This window comes from Podarcis melisellensis (assembly GCF_964234715.1).
Source record: "Podarcis melisellensis genome assembly, chromosome: 2".
Taxonomy (NCBI): domain Eukaryota; kingdom Metazoa; phylum Chordata; class Lepidosauria; order Squamata; family Lacertidae; genus Podarcis; species Podarcis melisellensis.
Genome location: NC_138529.1, coordinates 104,386,756 through 104,410,050, shown reverse-complemented (window position 1 = coordinate 104,410,050; position 23,295 = coordinate 104,386,756). Strand labels below are relative to the sequence as shown.

The window sequence follows — 23,295 nt, the reverse complement described above, 5'->3', positions numbered from 1 at the left end:
CTGCTCTGAGCCGGGGAAAGCTGCCGCGCTTGCTTTTATAGCCTTTGCTGAGGCTGACGCGAAGCTGAGTGGCGTTTCCAACAACCAATAGGGCAGCGCCTCTGGGAAGCTGGCGGCGGCTGGGGCCGCTGGGGCTTACAGGGGGGCGGGATGGGGGCGACCGCCTGCCCTAAGAGAAGGGGCCCAATAGGAGTCGGGAGAGGCGGGGGCGGGAGGGAAGAGCGGAGGGGGTGGAGATCGCGCGGAAAAGCCGGCCAATGAGTGGGGCCGGTGGGCGTGGCTGGGGCGCCCCTGGCGCCAGCGCTGGGAATCCCCGTGCGCTCAGTGCCGTTTCCGCCCGGCCTGCTGAGGAGGAGCTGTTGGCTGTTCGCTGGTGCCGCGGAGGGGGAGGGGCCGCGGCCGCTGCTCTGTGGAGCTTGAGCTCTCGGTCCCGCCTGCCGCCTAGGAAACACCGTGGCGCCCAGCAGGGCCTAGTGCCGGGGGCCCGGGCAACGGGCCGGACAGGTCAGCCAAGGCAAATGAAGAGCAGGAAAAAGGGGGCGTGTGGGGTGAAGAGGGGACACCCCTTCCAAAGGCGGGAGGCGGGTGGGAAAGAGACCCATGGAGGGGGAGGGGCGGGAAACTTATGGAGGTGGCTGCGGTGGTGAGGGCTTGTTTCTCGGGGGTCCTTCCTCTGCTCCAGCCCCTTCTCTCACCGCCTCCTTTCAAGCTCCCGCATCTTTCCAGCTGCCCCGGAACTCTCTCCATGCATTCTCTGCCCTGCCGTGGGGGGTTTAGGGATGTGGGGGGCGGGGAGGGCGAGAGGGAGAGAAGTACCTCAGCCTGGCTCTTCCAGGGGAAGTGGAGCCTCTCCCGCCTGTCGGAGGGGAAAGAAAGAGGTCGCACTCCCTGGCCTGCGCTGGACACCCCGGTTTCCCTGCACCTTTGGAGGCACCTGGATGCGAAGAGAGGGGTGCGTGTGAATGTGTATACATATACGTGTGTGCATATATGTCTATATATCTGTATATCTACATACATTCACACGCACTCCTGTCTTTACACCCTGATACCTCCAAAGGTGCATAGGTGTGTGTATATATATTTCTATATACCTCCCTTTTTTGTGTGTCTGTGAGTGTGCTTTTTGTGTGTGTGTGATTGGGGGTGCGTCCCTGAGTGGGAATCCCCGCCGAGGTCTTCCCGCAGGGAGGGGAGGTGGTGGGACTGTTTTCCATTTCGCTCCCACCCATCCCCCACCTTCCTGGCCGTGGGGGGGGGTGCGGGTGAGCTTGCCTGGTGCCAGGCGCTGGAGGAGAGCGGGGGCGTCATGGCGAACCTGCGTGTCTGGTCCTGGAGGAGGTGGGAGGGAGAGTGGCCTGTGTGTGTGTGTGTTGTGAGAGGGAGAGAGAATGGGTGGTGGGGGAGGGGTGGTGGTTTGAAGGAACCTCTGAATTCATTCCTGTTTCGGGTTCCCAGGCAGGATCCTCTCGGTGCAGTGTGTATGTGTGCGCGTGTGGAGCAGGGTCGTGCTGGAGGTGGGGAAGGAGCCGGGCCAATCTTCTGTGGAAAGCCTACTGTGAGAATGTGGGAAAATCCCTTTCTGGGACGATGGCTTCCACTTCAAAGCAGCTGTTTGCCAGGAAAGGGTGTGTGTGTATATATGTGTGTGTGTGTGTGTGTGTGTGCGACCGCCCGTCTGTGCTCCTCTGTGAGTTCACCATTGCCTCCCCTCTGCTTCCACCCCTCCTCCTCCGTGTGCTGAAGCAGCTTCCCCTGAGCTGCTGCTGCTGCTGCTCCTTCCCTTCCCGCCCCCTCCCTTTCCTCGGCTGTCTGCTTCTGACTTGCTCGCTCCTTCAGGCAACGGGGGAGGAGGTGTTTGACCTGCATTTTCTGCTTTCTCATGGTGCTTGTGTGGCGATGGTGGTGCACTTTAATAATCCTCTTCTCCTTTTCCCTTGCCTGCTGCTGGAGGCTGCAGTATGGACCCCCTCCCCCAACTTTTTCATTGTCTGACGTTTGTGCTCTATCAGGGTACTTTTTTCGGTTTTCTTGCATTGATCTCTGCGTCTTAATTGGTAACACAGCCCCTTGTAAACACAGTAATAGTGCTGTGGGCAAGGTCGTCACAGTCTCCCCCCACTCTTGTCTTTAGCAGCTTGTCCTTGGGGTGCCAGTGGCTACTTGAAACAGCTGCCTTGAACTGAGACAAAATTCCTTTTTACAGTTTGTTTAGTAATCTGGGAAGTGGTTGGTGAGGTTAGAGAATGTCAGGAGCTTCTTCCTTGTGAACTACCTAGCTGAGAGAGGTTTTGGTCTCTGCAGTTAACCAGTGGGGGTCTCCTGTACTTCAGGCAGCAGCCCCCTATGCTCAGGGAGATTTTTGCAGAAGGGAACAAAATATGCTACTGGGATTCCTTTTGCTGAGGTTGGTGTTACTTTAAGGAGATAATGGCCCTTGCAGTGTGGCCTCCTGCAGTTTCTCTCCCTGGCCCATTATGTAATTGGAGTATTTAAGGCTCACTCAGGCAGAGGCTGTGGGCAGCACAATGAATTGGTTTTGTATTGTAGGGGGATGGGGCCATGGCCTCAAAACCCATGATTTTTGGCAGCGAAGACATAGGCCTGATGGCAAAAATGTTTTCCAAATGAGCTGCCGACACTTGAGGATATGGGTTACAGACTAGACAAAGACGGACTACTTCCTTAATGGCGTTCAGGACTCTCCCTTTTCACCTATGAAGGTGACATCAGGCAGTCTGCCCCCTCCCCCCCTCCAGCTGGCCCAGGAAGTCGGTTTTGCTAGCTATGTCTTGCAGCACAGAGGTGACCGAGGTTGTTGCTTTGGATCCTGTGGGTGAACGTTCAGAGCGTTGACAAGCAGCTAATGTTGGCTCTGGAGCTCTGGTTGCTACGTGAGAAGCTTCAGTAGTGTTGGCTGCTGTCTCCAGGGAAGGACAGCAGCACAACCTCCATTAGTGCTGCACTTAGGAGATGGCTGGTTCATGCACTGAGAGGGGACTCTTCTTTCTGGGGCATGCAAGCTTTCAACTAGGATGATGCAAATTGAGTTTTCACCCATCGCTGTCACAGTCTTTGGGACTGCTTTTAGGATTTGGCCTGGATATCCAGGGATGTCTGTCTCCTTTACAGCCTTTGCAATTGCAAGAATTGATCTGATCTTTCTGAAGTGGGAGGTGCAGCACTGTGGTTACAGTTTGTCTGACTTTAGCTTCCCTTCCAGTAAATCAGAGAGCCAGATGCTTTGCTTATTGTTTGTAGGTCTCTTTCCTCCCCTTACATTGCCTGGGCCCCATTTGCCTTATTGACAGGAATTTCTGCTTTGTGCAATGGGTGTGTACAGCAGACACTAGCCTCCTAGCGCTGAGAGGATTTTCCATTCAGAGAGTGCAGTCAAAATATGACACATTTTGCAAGTGGCAGCAGAGCCCATTTGAAAGAATGGCCCCTTCCTGGGCAAAGCATACATGGAACTGCTTGAGGCAGGTTTACAACAAGTACACTGTTCCCCATCTAATACAACAGTGGTCTATTTCTGGTGCTTATAAATATCTGCTCCTGCTCAAGTATTGTGGTGCTTTAATATTCTTGCTTCTTGAAGTCTTACAGTCACCATAGTCTAATCCCATGGTTAAACACTGTGATGCAGTCTTTATAAAGAGACACTGGCAGTTGTAAGAGGAAGACAGAGCTCCTCCTTGACATTGTCTTGTGTGCTGGATCTGTCAGGGAGCAAAGTGTTGAGGTGCCCTCCTCTGGTTGGTAAGACATGGGCAGTTGCCTAATATCCATAACTGACAATATGGAGGAGGAGGGGAGCTTTCCTTGCAAGTGCTATTATATGTTTACACATCATGTGCGCCCCTCAACCATGATTTGATCCATTTGTCTAGGACTTAAGTGATTATGCTTGCTAAATCTCTGATTTGGCTGGTTTTGGTGGAGGCTGTTAAGATTGTGGTTTTGAGAACCCCTGGAATAGATGTTCAACACCCTTGAAAATGTTTTTTAAACACCAGAAGAATCTGGCATGATTTGCCTACATTAAAGGGTGGCATTTGTGATGGTTTATACTGAAAACGATGACACTTTAAAATTGCATCCTGGTTTCATAATATGACATTAATGCAAAAACAAGCTGCAGGGTCTTTCATATTAAAAAAGTGTTTTTTAAAACCTGCAGAGCTGCTTTAACACATAAGTCTAGGCTGCAACTCATTTTGGCAGATTTCTGTTATGAAGAAAGATATTTGTATTGCTGTGCTAGGCAGTGTTATCCTACAGTGACTGAGTACAAATGATTCTCATATTGAAAATGATCCTGAACAGTATGGTATATTTGAAATATTTCTAATTTCAAATATACCATACTGTTCAGGATCATTTTCAATATGAGAATTTGTAAAACTGAAAAAATAACTCATATTCCTGAGACCCAAAATGTTAGGAGCCCTAATAACCATACATGCTGGTTTTCTCCCCTCACACAGTTGGAGGAATCCTGATAAAATTCTTGATGTTTCTGTGCCTTGAGTGTCAAGGGTATTAGCTGGTTCTAGGAAAATGAACGTTTTTGCTAGAAAATGCTTGACTCAGATGCTACAATTTTTTTTAAAAAAACTTTACAGTGCTTTTCTATTAATTTTAGCTATGATACTGAAGACCACTGTGAACCTTGAAGTGGCTTTTAGAGTGATTCTGTTGAGCTCATTTGGAAATAATACTTCAGAGTAAGCAGTTTGATGATAGCTTCCTAACTGGTTGTAAAAACAGAAGTAAAGCAATACAAAGAACAGCAGATAAAGGCAAAAATGTGTGCCACCTGTTCCCTGCTCCAAAGCAACTGCAGTAGACCCTTGAGCTTGTCAGTGAGCAGTGCCCTAAGATCTTTAGTATTCACTTGAAATTCGTTTCTGAATGCCACTGAAATGGAGCTAATGGCTGCATGTTCCATTCAGGACACAAACAGAATTAATTGCAGTGAGATCCCTCATTGGTCTTCAACATGGCCTGGAGCTCCTCTTCTGTATTCCACAGAAAATATTAAGCTGTTTTCAAGGCTGGGATACCCTGTTACCAGTCAACTTTGTGCTCCCTTCCCTCTCGTATATTAAGGGAGCATGTGGCTTCTGAGTATCCACTGGGCTTTTCAACCTACTTGTGTTTGAGGCCCCTTTCGTTGGGCCCTCTTCTCATTCAGAACATTATTTTGTCACATCAGAATTGTTGTTAGAAACTCAGATTTATAAGCAAGGGGGCAAATGGCTCATTAAACCAATGTTGCAGTCGCCAAAACGGAATGTCTAGTTGCTATTTTGGGATAAGATGGCTCTAAAGTCTTGTTTTGCAAATGATGGACTGACCGTGATTGATTATTAGTTAAATATCTGGCTTGTACAGATTACAACCTTAAGCTAGGTTAAGAACTTTGAGAACTTTATCCAGGAACAGCCCACATATATATTGACCTATTTCTACTTTTTCTTAATGGTGACATGGACCATTCATGATGTAAGAATACTGTAGTCTTCACAACTGTGAGCAGGGTGGGGGTGGGGTAGGTGAAAAAAAGCATTTTGGTTCCTGAAATTCATTATGATTGTGCAGTCAAAATATAACTGATAGAATTCTACAGGATGTGGTATTAGTGTGTGAAAACAGTCAAGATCCATGGAATTGCACTTTTGTGCACCTTTTATCAAATGGAATTTCAGTTTGTAAGTCACACTGGTGTGGTTGCCTACATTAAGATGCTTGGTGCCCTTTGTACGTTAGGTAGCACACACTTTGGTCCCTTAAGCCAGACTGCAAAAACACTACAACAATGCAGTTTTGTGGGGATGTTGACTTGTAGAAAACATAAGGGCAATAGAAACCGGTATTGAACAAATGGCTTTAATTGGAATGGTGTTAGCAAAAAGCTTATCCTGTAAGGTGGAGGAACTGAAAGAAATTGATAAAGGTTGGCTACTCAGGTTGAATAATGGCTAACAGATAAGGAACTGGCTTTCAAGTATTGACAATTGAAAATAAATACATCGGGTTTGAGAAATTGAAAAGTTAGTCATTGCCCTGGCAGATTTTACTCATATTAGGGGCAATTATGGAGCAGTTTTCTCTGATGGACAATGGGACTACACTAGTGTAGAAGAGGCGCTTGAATGGATTCCTTGAGCAGAAGTTCTGGAATTCATTTATTTTGGGGGCATTCCTGCTGAAGACAAAAACAGTCGCTTATAGTCTCACTTCCTGTACATCTAATTTGTGTGACTTTTAAAAATAGAAAGTTAGGCAATGTAAGTTTTTACAGTCTTGCTATGTTCTTCACTCTTCTTTGTGGGCCTGGATTATCAGGGTTCTTGCTGCACTGATGTCTTATCCCAGATAAATGATAATGGGTAGCCTAAATGTTGTGCTTGAATCTTTTAACATTAAGAACCCAGTCTTGAATACTTTAATTAGCAAATATCAGGCTTTTCAGTTATTCTAACAGCTGGTTTAACAAATCTCTTTCAGAGAACAAAATAGGACTTATGTGGTGGTAGTGCATTTTCAAAGAAGAATATTTTTCATCTATATAGCTATCAATCAATCTACATCTCCTTCTGCTTTACTGCTTGTTCATTAGAATCACAGTAGAGTAGGGATTTCTCTGTTTCTGAGGTATTTCAGTATCCCAAAGGAATGGCAGTCTCTGGCAGTTGCTTCTAGCATATGGATTGCAAACAGTTAGTGAGTAAAGAGGAAAATTTGGGGAAAACTTTAATGGCATTTCACTAGGCCTGATCCTTTTTATCTGGAAGAACTGAGAAAAGTGTACTTCTGTACATACAGATGGATTGAAAACCACATCTCTTTCTTTTTTTACCTTCTGGCTAAACAAAAAACAGGGGTGGAAGTTTGACACTATTCTAACCATGGAGGATTCCTTCCCTTTTCCACGCTGACAGTATTCAACAGTTACTTTTGTCCTACTGGACTCTGCTTAGGGAATAGGACTTGAGTACGTTGCTAGGAATCTTAGTCAGTGCTTTTATAGCATGCTCAATCAGTTTATAATGCTCAGATTAACTTGTTTACCACTAAAAGAGTTTCTTTTGGCATGTATTATATAGTGGAGGCTTTTGTGCATTCATACTATAGATATGAAATTTGCTGAAGAGCATGGGAAGCCATGTGAAAGCTGCGGAAGCATTTCTTATTCTGAAATGTTTTAAAAATCTTAATGCCTTTCTCACTCTGGATCGAAAGAGTGAAACGAAGCACTGACAAGTTGCTAGTTGAATGCAACTTTAGGAAATTATGCAAGTGTGACTAAAAGCAACACCTCATGTTTAAAGCTGTAGTTGCTGTTGTTGTTTGATGCAGACAAGTTTACTCTTGTTAGTCCTTCAGGGCCCATAGACCTCAAGGTGTGTCAGTTAGATTCTGTTGCATCCTATGCCATGACAAAATTGTCAGCTAAACCTGGGCTAGAAAATGGATGTTTCGAGCCATATAACACAGAAAGTGTGGCATGAAGAGTGCCTCTAGCCATGTAGACCACTCCTGAGATGGAGGTCACAAGAACGTTTCTGAAATTTCACAGCATTACTGGGAAACAAAATTCATTTCTAGATTACCTAATCTGATAACATTTGGAAAGTCATATGTTATCTAGATTTGTGTCCTATGCTGTAGACCTATGGCAGGCTATAAGATTGTCCGGAAAGTTGGTCGTTTTTAGAGGGGTGAGAAGGAAACTACAGCTTTAAACCTCCATTGTCAGTTTTATTCTTGTTTATACCTCCTGCAAACTATAGTCCAGGACTAATTTACTAATACTATTAGTACTGTTGCTGATTAGTACTAGTAATACTAGTGCTATAGACCTGTGTATAACTTCCTTTACTATGTATAAATCAAGTGTGGAGAGGGGGCGGAGTCAAGAGAATATACGTACCTGCACCAGGTATTAAATTATTGTTTTTGAGACGCAAGTGAATGAGTGGTATCACATTTCAGTTAGTTTCACTTTGTTCCTTGTCACAAATTGTCACATCTGTGTTACTTCTGCTCTTCCCCTAGAATCTAGATGCCTGATGTACTTGAATGATCCCTATCATCATTGCTTTGTTTTACATAGCCCTTCAACCCTATGGCATAGTTCATGAATCTCACGTTGTTTGGGATATAAAGTAGAGAGAGGTTGTGGCTTCCTGAAGGTTACTGGGGTTGAACTGCAATGTATATTGCTGTAGAACAGGCATAGGCAAACTCAGCCCTCCAGATGTTTTGGGACTACAATTCCCATCATCCCTGACCACTGGTCCTGTTAGCTAGGGATGATGGGAGTTGTAGTCCCAAAACATCTGGAGAGCCGAGTTTGCCTATGCCTGCTGTAGAATAAATGCTGCCCCCCCTGATTGCTTATGGGCTAAAGTACATAGATAGTTTTGAAACATTTTCATGGAGTGAAGTGGAGAGTTGTGAGAAGCCTCCAGTAGTTTGAATGTATCTTCCATTTTTAAAAATATATTTTTTGGGACTCCTAGGGTGCCCTGTGACCTGTCTGTTGTTGTGTGTTACAGCCTAGGTCAGGCTTGCATCTGGAGATAAACTTGAGTTGTGTTCCCAAGTCTGCTTGAATGCATGTTGAAAGTCTATAAACTGTGTCGTCATGGGAGTTGCCATATACCTTCCTGATATTTTCACATCAAATGTGTTTCAGCGGCAATTATGATTGTTAAGAGGACAGTTGGAGATGGGGCAGCAGTGATGGGCCTCATTTCTTGATAGTGTACTTAATCCTTACAGCACAATTCTAACTATATCTACTCAGAAGTAAATCCTATTGAGTTCAAGGAGCTTATTCCCACCCAGGTAAGTTGGGTTGGAATTGAAACCTAAAATTCATCATATTACTTGTACTGGTTTTAAGTGATGCCAACCTTGACTGGACACTTACTTTGGTGTTAATAGCTTATTTCGGATTAGCTTCAATCTGTTCTTAATTGACTTAACCTATGACTGAAATAGGTTTGATAAAATAGAAATAATCTTTTGTGCACAGATTTGTACTAGTTGAACTACATCAGTTGATAGTCAGTAGTTTTAAAAACTAGAATTTCTCGTGCGCTGAAAACTTCTGTTGTTGTTTTTTTAGGTAGGTTTTTCTGTTGATCTTTAAGTAAATTTGGGTCACTTCCCAGCTTTGTTAGCTTCACCTTTCTGGAAAAGTCTTATTTCTGTGAAATGGGGATAGTATTTTCCTCCTTTTGCGATTTTGTGGTGTCAGACCTTACTTTGGGTGAGCTCAGTGTCTCATGCTATGTGTGTCCAATACTACTAAAGTGAAAGTAAAATACTGTTTGGAATTTGTTTACCACAAAACCGCCCCTTACTCTAATTAAATACGGACTATGAATAGTATTTTTGTGGTGTATTCTTTCAGTGGCTTGCTAACAAATTCTGAAGATAAGTCACTCTTCAGTGACTTGCTATTGGTGATCTGACTGTACATCTCTTTATGTGGGGGGAAATCTGTGAAACTGGAGAGAACTTGAGGCTAGAACATCTGTCCTATATCAAGAATGGGGAACCTTCCACATGTTGGACATGAGCCAGAATGGCTAATGGTCAGGAATTATGAGACCTGTAGCCCCTAAAACAGCTGGAGGGCCATAGGTTTCCCACGTAGAATTAAAAAGATAATGTAATATATCTATAGCCTAGTAAATTTTATCAAGTCCAGTCAGAGGGGTGGTTGCACTGAAAACTTTTCAGAGGCGGATCTGCAGTAGCTTGTTTTAAGTATGCATTGCTGGCTAGTGTACACTACAAATCCCAACATGCTGCACTCCACCTTAACGCTTATAGCATGCTGGGGCACGAAGGTTTCTCCAGTAAAGTCAGGCGTTTTTCAATCCATCCCTAGTCTTCAGTTATAACCTGTAATATCTTAAAAGTGCTTTCCCTCCTTTTAAATGCTAGTTGAACGGTTAACCAGACTGCATCTTTCAGAATAGTAGTTCATAACAGAAAAGAAGATAGTCCTCTGGCACCTTTATTGCAACATGGGAATTTGGGCACAGGGGTCTATTTCCCTGGGGACATTGGCTTTTGAAGGATAGTTATATCTATCTACACACATTCAGAGGGAGGAAAACCCTATTTTGCAGTCCTATTACCTTTATATTTAATTAGTGTCTGTTCTGCTTAACTCCTAATTTCTTAAAAATTAGTTTTCTTGGTTCACTGACGCATGTCGGCAGCAAGAACCCATAAGGACCAGGCCTTAGGACTGGAAGATATTGCACATTCAGTACAGACTTGTTAGGGTGAATCTGATCTACATCTATCGCCCATTTACTTTCAGGAATGGGATTTTGAAGTGTTGCATTTACTAGCTTGCTTTATATCTCTTGGGTTTGTTTCCTTTCACCCCATAAATGCTGGAATCCTGCTCTTGGTCAAAAGTCACTCTTAAAGTTTTCTGAGCATTTTGAAAGGGCCTCTTCACTGATATGGTTGTAAGTGAGCCAGCTTGCTAATTGTGTTGATGTTGCAGATCACTAGAATGAACAGTTGCGAGTTCCAGACAGGGCAGGGAGTTTGTAGCACAAAACTACAGGAATATCTGTAAGAGCTTCATAATTTCCCAAGACATGATCGTTGAAAACCTGTCTGACTCTCCCAACATTGTGTAAACCCTTGCTCCAGGAAAAATCGTGTGAGCTTAGGTGTTAAGAATCCTTCAGTTTTCTGCAATGGCTAAGCTGAAGTGGGACATTTGACTTCCATGTAAGCTAAAGATGTTGATTATTGCAGATTGGAGATCCTCTTGCATATTGTGACTGGCCGAGGAAACAGTTAATGAGACTATGCCTGAGAATGTAGGGAAGTAGATTAGTAGTAGAATCTGCTGGTTTTGGAGGCATGAGAGGAAATCCGTAGCCTTTTCTACAAGTAGCAGCTGCGTTGCAGCAGCTGAACTCTGTCTAGCAGTGTTGCAGCTCCCTTTCTCCCCTGGAAGAGAGCACTGATTCTAGGCAGCAAAATGTCTCCCTTTAGAATACAGCAAAGAACTCTGGTAAAATCTGCTTACCTGAGACTCTAGAAAGTTAGGTTTCCTTCTTAGGTCTTTACTTGCTTGCTTGCTTTAGCCTTAAAGAGAAAGAGGGAAGCAGATGAGTCAGAGCTTTAAAAACTGACAGAGCAGATGACTCTTGTTTTAATGTAGGGATTTTGCTGTGTTGGGGATGTGTGTGCTAGGTATGGAACATGTCAGTGGAGGCAGTGTGTTTGGGGCCCAAGTTGCAGGAGTTGCAGAATGGAAGCAGTTCCTGATGCGATGGAAGCAGCTTCCTAATACCAAATATAGTTAAGAATGAATGTTGGATAGCCGGCAGGTCTTCATTAGAAGCAAGTTCAGAAACCTTTTCTCTGGCTTAGCTTTTCCTCAGTACATTTGTTTCCATATATATATATCTCCTTGAACCATATATATGAATATGTTGACACTAAACTAGTAAAATTCAGAGATGCAGTATGTGAAAACTCCGACTTGGGAGTTGCTTTGGAATGATTTGCATAAGGATGAAGAGGTGTGAAGAATAAGCCTTTGGTCAAGATCTTCAGAAATCAATAACTGGGGAGTGTAAATGAAGAATCTGTCCTTTTTTGGTGGGAGTGTCCAGGAAGGGGCAGCAGCACTGCCCTAGCCCTTCATTATGATATGGTCACCATGGTTGAAGATGATAAAAAGCAGTGGGTCATTACTATGATTAACACAGAGTGCAACGGTTAGCATGCAGAACAAGTACTTCAGTCAGTGTTATTATAATAATAATAGTTTATTATTATTACTATTATTATTATTATTAATTTTTATACCCTGCCCATCTGGCTGGGTTTCCCCAGCCACGTTGGGCGGCTCCCAAGCGAATGTTAAAAACACAATACAGCATTAAACATTAAAAACTTCCCTAAACAGGGCTGCCTTGTTTATTTCCTTGACATCTGCTGGGAGGGCGCTCCACAGGGCAGGCGCCACTACCAAGAAGGCCCTCTGCCTGGTACTCTGTAACCTCACTTCTCGCAGTGAGGGAATCACCAGAAGGCCCTCGGCGCTGGGCCTGAGTGTCCGGCAGAATGATGGGGGAGGAGACACTCCTTCAGGTATACAGAACCTCAGATATATAAGCTAGGCACCAAATGGCTCCTTAAAACAGGGTTACAGTAACCAAAACAGAAAACCTAGTTGCCATTTTGGGGCCAGACAACTTGAAAGTTGTATTTTTCAATACAGCTTTTATTTCCTGAAATTCATTCTGGTTGTGCAGATAAAATACAGTGGATAGAATTCATTGTTGACATCTGAAGACAGCCCTGTATCAGGAAATTTTTAATGTCTGATGTTTTAAAAAAATTATATATGCTGTAAGCTGCCCAGAGTGGCTGGGGAAATTGTGAGAACAGTCAAGATCCAAGGATCCCCAGGCATATACCTCAGATGGTGGCGACATCAGTTGCCATCCTGGTGCCAGGGCTTCTTCACTTGGTCGCACGTGGCTGATAGCCAGGTGCAAAATATGCCTGGCGATTTTCAAATTCTGACTGCAGTCTGTCGTGCCCATGACCTGTGAAGCACATGCTACTTTAACGAGGGAGTGTTGTTAATGTTGCTGTGATTTTCGGAAAGCCTCTCTAAGGTAGGATAATTATGCTGAAATCAGCAGCAGCATAAAATGTAGATTCTGGACGTCTGAAAGCCTTGATCTTCAGTGTTGAATAAGGGGTACATCCCAAAATTATGCTTCCTAAAAAAAGTTTGAAGAGCGGGAAGTATCAACATTATATTTCTGCGCTATAAATTTAGAGCTTTTAAGTTAAGCTCTCTGCTCAGACCATTGTTGAGGTGAGAGGTGGTAGTACACCAGTCGAGAACAGTCCCTTTAGCAGTTGTTGTCTGTGCACTTCTCCTGCAGTGCAAGTTAATAGTCATAGGTGTTCCCTTATTCCACAGTGCAAACTGAGACAGAGAAATAGTAAACTGCCATATATTTGCAGTACTGAATTAAAAATGATTGCCTTGGGTTCCCTTATTTGTTTGGATTAAGGCTGTTGCCACTTGTTCATTAGGGTCGTCAGTGGAGCTTAATCCCTAGTAGACGTGAATCTGCTGCACTTCTCTCAGGCCACTGATGAACAAACAGGTAGCCATGCTCAGATCACCACAGAATGGGCAGAAAGGCACTTCTTGTCATGCCACAATGTCTGCTAGAACCAGCCTTTTTAGGGGTACACACAAACTCCCAACTCACACATTTTCTTTGCTTTCTACTCTCATCATCTAGTGATAGTTTTGATAGACCTGCAATCTGCTCTGTATTCCCTCTCCTTGTTCACAGGATTGACTGGTCACACTTGCATGTGATCTGTCATTGCTGGCAAATCTCTTCAGACAAATCACCTGCCTCTCTCTTGCTATCCAGATCACATATCGCCTTTCTTGAAACGTGCCAGTTTATGCAGTGTCTGCTGTGACCTTAAGAATGTAGTTCCTTACATGTAAGAATAGACTTGGCTTCACTTGGTTGATAGATGGAAGCCAAAAGTCCTTTTGTTCATTGTTCCTTTAACTTCCCTTGAATGGTTGTTGCTGTGTCCCCAAAGTCGTCATAGAATTCTCAAGCAAGCTATGTTGCAATTAAGGAACTTCACAAATTAAGTATCACATGCAACCAGGCCTATCCCTCTCCCTCTTTTTTTACATTATAGTTCAGATATTGGCTCATTTGCTTTGGTTAGCTTCTCTATGCTTCCTCAGAAGTCAGCAAATGCTAAAAAACCGTAATCAGATCTCATGTTCGTGGGCCTTGCTTTTCTCTGTTTTAACCACTGAGTGTTTTTTCCTGTTCTGTAGTGATATGTTTTGTGCAGCTCCTGTATTAGTAAGCAGAATAAAGAGGTAATTCAGACATTCTTTTGAAGGCATAGCTATTTTTAAAAATGCTTACAGTTCCAGCCTTGCAATTGCAAGTATATAATAGCTAAACGCAGAGCCTTTGCTCTGATCATAGAAGTCTGAGCCTCGGAACGTTTTTAGAAATTAGGAGAAATAACAAAAGTGACGTTGGTGATCCTAGTGTTAGTGGAAATTTCCAGGGTCATGGGATGTAGATAATGCTGTTTACTAACTCTTGTATTTGCCTATCTTTAGTTGTATGCATGTACAGAAATATGATTGACAAGGAGGAAAATGTATAAAGTGGGTGTGTGGACGAGAGGGAGTGGTGTAGAATGTTGCCCTTTAACCTAAGACTGGGCAGAGGTGATTATTTTTGTGTAGCAATATCTGCTCCCCCCCAACTGCTACTCCCTTAATACAGCTTTTGGCCCAGTCACTTTCATTCCAGGGCGGAAGGGTATCTTCTTGGGTGACGGGGCCGCTGAGAAGAGCAGGAAGCTTTGCATTTTTAAGAAACATTTTTTCTCATATAAATATCTGGCTGGGTGTTTATCCTTTCATGATCTCCAAAGCTTTTTAAAAAAGGTTCCTGAATTGTTCTAGCCATGGCAGTGGTGTTGTGTGGGGATTGTTTTTTACACTATACAATTGTGTACTTGCAACAGTTGCACCACCCTTATACTGTATACAGTGGTACCTCCGGTTACGAACTTAATTCGTTCCGGAGGTCCGTTCTTAACCCGAAACCCTTCTTAACTTGAGGCGCACTTTCGCTAATGGGGCCTCCCTCTGCCACTGCACCGCCGGTGCACAACTTCCGCATCCTGGGGCAAAGTTCGCTACCGGGGCATCTACTTCCGGGTTAGTGGAGGTCGTTACCCGAAACGTTCGTAAGGAGGACGGTACGTCTTCCGAGGTTCCACTGTATGCCTATTTCAGCTTCTCTGGTTCAGCTTAGGAAAGTTAGTTCTGACTTTTTCAGGGCACATCTCATTGAAAATACCAAATCAGATTTTAGTGAAGCCTGTAGGCAGTGACTCTTCTTGACCATATAGCTCTGTGAAAAACTGACACTAATAAACACCTGAAGAGGCCAATGGCACCATAGGAATCGCTTTTGTGGCCAGCAGCTCATAGGCGTGTTTGTTACTCGTGGAACACACACTGCGCTTTCAAGGAGGCTTTCACATCTTCTCCTTTTGGTGCTCACTGCAGCTTTGGCTTGTAAAGTTTTTGTTGGCATGATTTTGAGCCTACTAAATGGCCAAAAAGACTTCAGTGCTTCTTTGGCCTTGGAAAGGCTCAGTAGTCTGCATAGTGCTGCTACACTGGAGGTCTATGTCTGACTCCAGAGACGTAATTTTTGGGCAGGTCTCTGCTTGTTACTGCTTTACATTAAACCAGTTTAAGGACCCAGCCTTCTGCATTCCCACACACGGCTTGTACCACTCCCTGGAGTTCCTTACCTGTATATGCATGGCCTTGTTGATCAGTAGTGGGTGGATTTTATCCTTGTTATTTTTACAAGAACCCCAGGATCTACCAGCCAGAGCCAGGTGCAAAAGACATAGAATTAGAAGTAGAAAACAGACAGCCTGTGAGCATATTTTGAGTCTAGGAATTGATTTTCAGTACCAGAGCTGAACTGACTTCACAATCCTTTCACACAAAAGCCCTGCTTAGCTTTCTTCATTTTAGCAGCCTAATTTATGTGGGAACAGTTGTTTTGTTCTTTAAGAGCAAAAATTGGGAGTCATTTTAAATCTATGATCCACTGGTAGATTCTGATCTATCTTCTACCCACTCACATTGTATGTAGATTGTGTGAGAAACCTGGGTTCCAATTAAGGAGGATTTGGAATACTTGGACTTCAGTGCCTCTTAGCATTTGTGTGTGGGAGGGGCTAAGCAACTTTAAAATGGAGCCTCATTTAGGCTTAATTTGACCCCAGAAACATTTAGAGCCTCATTTAGGCTTAATTTGACCCCCAAAGATACTGCAGCAAGCTGGGTGCTAGGCCTATACAGATGTGTACAAGCCATTAACATAGCTTTACAGCAGAGTAACTCACCAACATGTAGTCCTAACTTGTCTGTAGTGAATATGGCTACCCATTCACCTCCCAGTTGTGCTGTTGCATGGTACTTACTGTGTTGATGGTTCTTAGAACGTTGACCCCCCAAATCATGTGAGTGATAATGTAAACCTGTTTAGGAGTGCCCAGAAAGGGCTTAAGTGTCCATTTGGCAGCCTATGGACTGATTCTGTGGCTCCTGAATCATACCAGCACCATCAAGCTTAAATTTGGTTATGAGTGCTTCTAACAACATGTCAGACCCTGCAAGACGACGAGAGAGAGTGCAGGAGGGAGAGGGAGTTTGTCTTAAGTAGCTGATCCCACTTCTCTGTACTGAAATTTTCCAAACAGTTTCTGGTTTACTGTTCCACCCTCCCTGCCCTCTCCCCACCCCCATGGCAGCAGCCTGCAAAACATATACGATCAGTTTGATCGGTCTGAAGGATCATTTGCTGGTAACTTTTAAGGGGAGGGAGGAATAAAATCAGGTTTATAATGGAGGTAGGGGCTGAACCTTAAGTATAGAGTAGCTGCCACGGCTCCATAATTGCTGCACTGTGTCGTGTTGCCATGGTTCCCAGTGCTGTGTCTCTGCATGGTTTCTGAGAGTAGGGCCAAGGCAGCCAGTCACAGCAGAGCTGCTGTGTACGTGTTTGGGGAGTTTAGACTTGTACTGACAAGGAAGTGATTGGAGAGAGCCCTGCGCTTATAGTTAGGGTGTTAGGAAAGGATCTGGGTATTTCCCACCCCATATTGCGTGCATTTTTATTCCTTCCCTTCCTCCTCCTCAGACAGTCTGAGGTGGGAAACATTCTAAGGCAGCATAAATGCTTAGTTCCTCCGTCCGTCGGTCTTCAGTCACGGGGGCAATGACATGAAACGTGGGATTCCTTCCTCTACCAAATGGTGGGGTGGGGTAGCTGTGGGGAAGGGAGGCTGCTGCTTTTGGATTGGCTCGGGCGTGTTTTCATCAGAGATCCCTTGGCTGACTTGCCATCTGCATAGGCTGTGAATACTTCTCTCTGGCGCAGACCTTGTTCCTTGGGATTGCATCATCTCTGGGAGAGCAGCCAGGTCCGGAGCACTAGTACAAAGACTTTGTGAAGCAGATGCGGCCTGTTCTGTCTCTGAAGCATTTCTCCTCCTTCCTGCTCATCCTTCCCACAGGATTCCAGAAAGAGAGCTTGCTCTGAGAGCCTCTCAGTAGGTCAGCTGCCCTTTGGACTCTGAATCCCAGCTGCTTCCTGTACACCTGGCTGATGCAATGTCTGCCTTTGAAATCCCTGCTGGAATTCACTCTGGAGTGGTTTTGTTTGCCTTTTCTGGGAGTGGCCAAGCAGGCAGAGTAGGCCTGTCACATGACGTCCTTGAATATAAGAAGCCTGTCGCCAGATTTGCAGATGCAGAGCTCTCTCCTTTCCAATCTAGCAACCGGTTCCTGGCAAATTTTGTCAGGCATTGCCTTCTCTTGGTGGCAGATATATAGCATGTGCACATTACAGTTGCTAGCATTGTAATCGGTAATTTGCTGCAGCTTCTGTGATTGTCCTGGGAATTCTGAAGGGGTTGATCTGAATTTGAGTTCCAGTCCAGCTGAGCCTGTTTACTGCACCGTTTTCTTATGATTCAGCTGTTTGCATTATTTTTCTCCCAAATGCCATCTATGTAAAATAATTTAGGGAGTGATACTTTACTGACAGGTTTGTAAGGATTCATGTTTTTAAAAGCAAAGGCCTGCTTTAACTATTTCCAATAAGGTATTTTGCTTTCACATATCCCCCATCACCACCTCCCACACACTTTGGATTGAAAAGCAAGGTATTTATGAGTTCTCACCTTGATGCTATGGCCCCCTTTAACTGTGAATCTCAGAAGACACGTGGTGTCACCACCTTTTCATGTGGTGTTTATGATAGAGCATGGACCTTCCTTGTGGTCATCCCAGGTTTTTTCACTGTTATATCCTGAATTAGAATTCTAATATCAAGGCTTCCAGACAGTTTGGAGTGATAAATTGTGGCCGGATGCTAATTGGGGTTGACTGCTAGACTAGATGATCCATTAGTCTGACTCACTATGAAAGTATTTCATATTGGTCCCTGAACCATCCTTTTGTGTCAGAGAAAGACTGGGGAAGGCTTTCCCAATTTAGAGAACCCTCGTTTTCATTTGGTAAATGTAGCTTTTTGTCCTGTGGCTGAAAAATCGTGCAGTGACAACGTTTGAATAATAGAAATAGGAAGCAAAGCAGCAAAAAATTGATTGCCCAACTAACAAATATCAATTTGGATGTTGAATTTATAATTTAAGGGATAACTCAGGTTTTTCACATCTGAGACAATCGATCACAGTGCTGAGGATCCAGTGTAGAGTAAATGCAGTATGCCTGGCAACATGCAACTAAAATATGTAAATCAACTGCAGCCCTCTAGCTTGTAATCTATTTCCAGCTCAGCCTTCAGTGCTGAAATGGCTCACCCCCCCTCCTGCTTTTTCATATGCTTCATCTACCAGCTTCTGTTTTATTCAGGCCTTATACCCCGTGTCCTATGATTTACAAATAGAAAGCTATTAAGCACAACCCCGCCTTATCCACCAACGAGGCAACTAGCATAAAAACAAAATTAAAGTGGCTACACTCTGTGGAATGGCTGTCTAATATGAAAAGTGTAGAACAAGCTGAATGCCCAAATGAGAACAAAAATGAGCAGTAATTTGAGCAAAAGAAATGCAAGCTGATAACAAGGGATGCAAAAGAAGAATGAGACAGTGCATCAGTAAAAACACTTAAGTCAACTTTTTAAAGAACCCTCTTCAAAATACATTAGAGGCAGCAAACCAGCTGGGGAGATGGCTGGATTTTTGGATGATGAAGGAGTTAAATGTGAGCGATTGGAGTAAAAGAGTGAGAGCAGAGAAGCTGAATGAATTCTTTGCATCTATCCTCAATGCAGAAGATGTAGTTCAGATTGCTGTGCCTGTACCAACTCTCTTAGGAAGAATCTAAGGTATAGAAGCTTTCCTGGGTGACATGCTCAAGGAACTGTGCCAGGAGAGAGATTTTGGTGCTTTTCAGTAGTATTTCCTGTAGCATCTTCATGGAGAGATTGCCTGAGTTGGGGAGGGGTATACTGCTTTACAGTGGTTCCAGGCTATTACTCTACTCCCACTCATTTAATGGGATGTGATTGGCTGATTTTTAAATATCAGCATAATGTTAATTAACTATTCCTGATTATTTTTCATTCTTGGAGGGAGAGAGGGTTGTCTCATTTTATTATACACATTTATGTTACAGTTTTAAAAAAATATTTTGTATATTTTAATTGCTGTAAGATGCCAAGTTTTTTTTAATAAAGCTTTTCTAATAAATTTAATAAACTTACAATTTAAATAGTGGTTGGAGACAAATTCTAGGCCTTGTCAAAAGCTTAACAAATCCCTGGATCCAGATGGCACCCGCCCAAATGTGAAATTGCTGTTCTTGTGATAAAATTATGTAACTTGTCCCTAATAACAGTCTCCATACCTGGGGATTGTGAAGTGGCCAGTGCAATACCATTTTAAAAAAAAAATCAGGGGAGTAGGGAGAGATTCAGGAAATTACAGACCACTTAGCTGTTCTGGAAAACTAATATGAAAAGCATTATTAAACACAAAATCATCAAGCACTGTTGTTGTTGTTTGTGCCTGTCTTTCTCAAGAGGCAATGGAGCGACTCTCCGGGGGTGAGGTCAAACCACTGTGTTAGTGGTTTGCGACCTCGCCAGGACGCAAGCCTGGGCAGTGTGTCTGGAGGTCCTGGGCTGCCCAGACGACAAAACCCTGCTCTCAGCCTCACTGGTGTGGTCTAAAGCAGTGTCCCCCAACCTTGGGCCTCCAGCTGTTTTTGGACTACAACTCCCATCATCCCTCGCTAGCAAGACCAGTGGTCAAGGATGATGGGAATTGTAGTCCAAAAACAGCTGGAGGCCCAAGGTTGGGGAGCACTGGTCTAAAGGACAGCAGAGCAATACATTTGGCACCAGCTTGGCTGCAAGAGTTGCCAGAAGGAGGTGTACAAGGTGCCATCCAACCGCCTTAGGGACTCCACTCTGGATTTGTCCCTCACTTTCCTCCACACCACAAACAGAAAACGCTTTCTTGACCCCTGGACCCACGGTTGGTCTCATCTGTTCAATCCGCCAAAGCCTGTCTTCGCATTCAGGTGAAGTCCCTAACTCACTAAGAGTTTGAGACCCATTGGCTACCCTCATCTGGTTTAGCCAGCCAGTCGAAGCCATAACTGGGGTGTGGCCACTGTTGCATGCTGGCAGCTTCTAGGAGCCACAGTTGAGAGCTCAGCTCTCATTATCAAGCATATTGAAGAACAAATAGTGCTGAAGAAGAATCAGCATGTCTCCTGCAAATATAAGTGCTGCCTGACTAACCTATTCATGTTCTTTGAGAGTATCAATATGAATAGAGTTGAATCCAGTAGATGTGTACTTGGACTTGCAAAAAACTTTTTGATGTGTTAGGAGTGAGCAGTGGTGTGTGACCAAGTTTACTCATCCCACCAAATTGTTCAGGGAAGCTACCCAAAAATCAGGGGATGCAACTGCAGCATTTGATACTAGGCCCCTTCCTCTCCTTTGCTTTGTCAGATGCACTATTCCATATGCTATAAGTGAATGCAGGGGCCTCTTCTGTGACATAATGCCTGTCTTTGTGCTGTTCCAAAACCACCCCAGCTGCTTCGTTCCTATAGTTGATATCAAACTAAGATCTAATGTGCCTTGTGCTGGCCTCCTCCTTAGCTGTTTCCCCTCCCTCTGAATGTGGTCTGGGGGAAATGAATCCAGAAGAGTTGGCTTGCATTTTTGTTGTTTGGTGTGTTTCTGAAATTGCTTGTTCCTCTGATTTTCATTCTCATTAATTCTACTTTAGTATCAGCTGCACATGTGTTTCTCTTCTAGATCATTGACTCAATAATGCTAGTCCTTCCTGATTTTCACTGTTTGACTCTTTCTTAGTTTCTGTTCATATTTGTGTGCTTTCAGCCAGTTTTCAGGACCATCTCAGAACGACATTTTCAGGGCTGGCGTGACAAAGAATGACAATCCTGTAAAATGGTGTGTAGTTGCTACTTTGCTGATTTTACAGAGCTATCAGCATGGCTGAAGAACCCAGTGTATTTGGAAACAAGAATATGAAGGGAAGGCATATGCAGAGGATGCACAGATCTGAGGGGGAAAGAAATTGAGGAAGAAGTGTTGGGAGAAATGGTTACACAAGGCCTAGAGACATGGGCAGATAAGGAAGGTTTGAAATATGGAGGCCGTGACCCAGAAGCCAAGGAGGCAGTGGCCCAGTTTGCAAACAATATTAAGACATAGTTTTAACACATGCAGGTGTTTTGCTCCTCGCTCAGCTCTTTCCTGTGCTTTGTGGTCAGAGGAAACAAGCTAGTGTTGGGCCTCATGTGCAAACCCAAGCTTTTGTGGGCTCGGGGTTTGTTTCTCTCCAAACAACGATAGGCTGGCCAAGAACAAACCTTGGCCCCTCTTCGTGGTTTGTTTGGAGAGAAACAAAACCAGGGGCCTGCTCCTCATGACATGGCCCACCAGACTCTGCCTTCTTTATGGTTTTGTTTCTGCCACACGCAGTGCATCCAGGAGCTGGAGAGGAGCAAAGAATTTGCACATGTTAAACACAAGTTCACAGAATCATAGATTTGTAGAGTTGGAAGGGACCACGAGGGTCATCTAGTTCGACCGTCTGCAATGCAGAAATCTCTCAACCAACTTGGGACTCAAACCCACAACTCTGAGATTAAAGAGTCTCATGCTCTACCAAACTGAGTTTATCACTCAACCTGTTCGGTTTAATGTTATGTGTCAACCATCTTGATCACTCTGTTAGTTTGTTAACAGTGAAAACTGTGACTGCAGTTTTCTTGCTAGCATAATTCTCCCAACGTTTTTTGTTAAGATGACAGTGTATTTTGTGAATATGTGGTAGTTTATAACTGTATCCAAATGTGAAGAAACTTGGAAAAATATAATTAAGGCAGTTTTTCTTCTTCTTCACCTTTGCTATTATATATGCTAGGAACACCCACCCACACCTACACCCACACCCCTGAATAATGCAAACTGCTACAGGCCTTAAAGCAATGTTTCAGGTTCAACATCTAACACAGACTCTGTCGCTATCCCTATTTTATGCATTATTGCACTTGACTTTTACACCCAACCAGGTATACAGGGCCTGAATACAGTACTATGCTTCCTTGATAATTTTCAGAATGTGACACCCAGATTGAAGGGTGACCAGCAGATCACTGCTGATCACATCATTGTTTTGGATAGATACACAGAACTCCCAAGTTTTGATATTCACCAGTTTTGATATCGGATGTTATGTGGCTCTGTCTAGGATACAAGTTAATGCTGTATCATAACCTGTCTCACATCTTCAGAGGCCATTGGCCATTGAAATTGGTTGATTGACATTTTAAGCTTGCAATTAATCAATTGACTATTTTATTTGTAGGCTGCTTTGAATTTGATTTCATCATAGGGTGGAATATGAATACCTTAATAAATAAAGACTTGTCTGTAGCTTCATAAGTTACCATCAAACACGTGATTACAGCTGCAAATCTATGTGTTTGTTTGTTTGGAACCATATTCGCAGTATAGGGGCTATTTATTCTCTCCTGCCAACCGAGCAGTTTGAAAGCACATCAGAGTACAAGTAGATAAATAGGTACTGCTCCGGCGGGAAGGTAAACGGCATTTCCATGCACTGCTCTGGTTCACCAGAAGCGGCTTAGTCATGCTGGCCACATGACCTGGAAGCTGTACGCCGGCTCCCTCGGCCAATAAAGCGAGATGAGCGCTGCAACCCCAGAGTCGGTCACAACTGGACCTAATGGTCAGGGGGTCCCTTTACTTTACCTTTAAGAACTGTGTGTTGAGGATGGCAGTAAAAGTTGCACATGGATCACTCAGAGTTTCTCTCCTCAATCTCACTGGTGGTATAGCTTTTTCTTCACTGTCATATGAGTCTTGAAGCCACCTGAATCTACCCTATGCCATGTAGAAAGTAAGATCAGTGTGGGAGACTTGTATAGACTGATGAAACCTTTCAGGAGAGTTCTAATTCTGATTCCTGTCCAGCTCCCCCTCTCTTGATTTACAATGCGGTTTTCAAAAGATGCACGCCCTTTTTGGTCTTTAGAAGAAAGGTGGACATTATCACCATTATTGGGTGTTAGAA

At 43.9% G+C, this 23,295-nt stretch overlaps 1 protein-coding gene across 2 annotated transcripts in view; it reads left to right on the top strand.

Moving 5' to 3' along the window:
- Positions 1–330: 330 nt before the first annotated feature.
- The window catches only part of SETD5 (SET domain containing 5), a 62,083-nt gene continuing 39,118 nt past the window's right edge, over positions 331–23,295 (top strand). For both annotated transcript variants that reach the window (XM_081901335.1, XM_081901334.1), the window contains exon 1: positions 331–504. The gene's annotated coding sequence lies outside the window, so the exon portion shown is untranslated. The remainder of the gene's footprint in view (positions 505–23,295) is intronic.